The following is a 1,894-nucleotide window of genomic DNA, read 5'->3' as shown; positions in this document are numbered from 1 at the left end:
GTGGGTAATTTGCGCGCCTGCTGCCTTCCTTGGATGTGGTAGCCGTTTCTCAGGCTCCCTCTCCGGAATCGAACCCTGATTCCCCGTTACCCGTTACAACCATGGTAGGCGCAGAACCTACCATCGACAGTTGATAAGGCAGACATTTGAAAGATGCGTCGCCGGTACGAGGACCGTGCGATCAGCCCAAAGTTATTCAGAGTCACCAAGGCAAACGGACCAGACAAGCCAATCCGATTGGTTTTGATCTAATAAAAGCGTCCCTTCCATCTCTGGTCGGGACTCTGTTTGCATGTATTAGCTCTAGAATTACCACAGTTATCCAAGTAACGTGGGTACGATCTAAGGAACCATAACTGATTTAATGAGCCATTCGCGGTTTCACCTTAATGCGGCTTGTACTGAGACATGCATGGCTTAATCTTTGAGACAAGCATATGACTACTGGCAGGATCAACCAGGGAGCTGCGTCAACTAGAGCTGAGCAGCCGGCCGCCCGGGAGTGTGTCCCGGGGGCCCGCGCGAACACGCAAGCGTCCGCTCAATTATTCTGCAAACAGGAGGAGGCCGAGCTCCCCTGCACGATACACCTCGAAACCCTCTCAGGTCCCGGCGGCGCGCAGCGCCGTCCTAGGTACTTGGTCGGTTTCGAGAGAGGCGCAATCGCCCGGAGTTAGGCGAGTAGACGGTTTTAGTGCGAACACCCTTGCTCCCAACTGAGCTTGCCGCTGCCGACAGAGGCCCGGGAGCGTGCTGTCGTGGCATTGCCGGCGGGAGACAACACGCGCCACCTATGGTGACCGGCAGCTCCAACGCCAGCGCCACACAAGGGCAAAGCCCCACTTGGGTGCAGAAGCGAACTCTCCCAGCACAGCGCACGCGCCAACACGTCCGCACAACTGCGATACAAACCACCTGCGAGAACCGCTGGGGCGACCGAGCAGCAGACGGCGTCGCGGCGCCGAGTGCCAGGCGGCGGCGCATCCTCAACGCACACAGTCCTCAATCAGACCAGCACACTGCAGATGTCCACCGCGCTTCGCACCGGGCTCGGCTGAACCAACTTTGGCCGCCAGGCGCCGCGTGCAGGGTGCGCCGCAGCGTAGCTGCGCCGCCTGCCGGGCCCGTCGGCTGGCGCTCCTGCCACTCGGCGCCCCCCACCAGCCGCCTGTTGCGCGTGCGCCCACGCAGCGCGCGGCCAACACGCCGGGCGGCCCCCCTTCACCGGCCGGGAACAGTCCCACCAAGCCACCGCCGCGTATCGCTTCATACCCACATGGGCCTAGTCACGCGTGTGGATGTGGCGGGTACCGCTGAAACAACCGGTTAATAGCTGTACCGATCGTCGCCATCACAGATTCACCTCCAGCGTGAACAACCGCTCAACAACGGATTTCCAGTTCATTTGCGTATCTTGGGCAGTAAACGTAGATGTCCACCTACATTTGCGAATTCAACAATTCTTGCATGCCAGGATGTCATGTGTCACGACACGCTACATCAGACCACATACACACTGCGACATGTGCAGAAGAGAACACGTGGAAGGTGGCCCGCGCACGTATGCGATGTACCTTCCGCGATCCACTGTCAACCGGCATCTGCGGCATGTCCCAGATATGGAACGCGGTCCACCAGGGTAGCACTTTGTGTGAGGCAATACGACAAAGTCGGAATACACGCGTCACTACATCAGACGGCTCACGCTGACCTGACCTGACCTGACTCACCGCACCACCACCCCCAGCGACCCAGGGTGACATACAATGCGTTCGTACGTTCCTCCCACACGCCTCTACGGCGTACCACAGTGCAACCTAGCTGTTATTGGGAGACGAGACAAGTAGCATCAAGCACAACATATGGAAATTGAGATTCGACACCGTTGGGCACA

The 1,894-nt window shown here is 58.8% G+C and overlaps 1 non-coding gene across 1 annotated transcript in view; it reads right to left on the bottom strand.

Annotated features, from left to right (window-relative positions):
- Window positions 1-464, bottom strand: part of LOC126331680 (small subunit ribosomal RNA) — a 1,893-nt gene extending 1,429 nt beyond the window's left edge. The window contains exon 1 of the ribosomal RNA XR_007563459.1: window positions 1-464. This exon is cut by the window's left edge and continues 1,429 nt beyond it. This is a non-coding gene — a ribosomal RNA (small subunit ribosomal RNA).
- Between the last annotated feature and the right edge of the window lie 1,430 nt (window positions 465-1,894).

This window comes from Schistocerca gregaria, unplaced genomic scaffold (genome assembly GCF_023897955.1).
Source record: "Schistocerca gregaria isolate iqSchGreg1 unplaced genomic scaffold, iqSchGreg1.2 ptg001399l, whole genome shotgun sequence".
Classification (NCBI taxonomy): domain Eukaryota; kingdom Metazoa; phylum Arthropoda; class Insecta; order Orthoptera; family Acrididae; genus Schistocerca; species Schistocerca gregaria.
The sequence above is the reverse complement of the archived record's forward strand: the minus strand, read 5'-3'. Positions and strand labels throughout refer to the sequence as shown.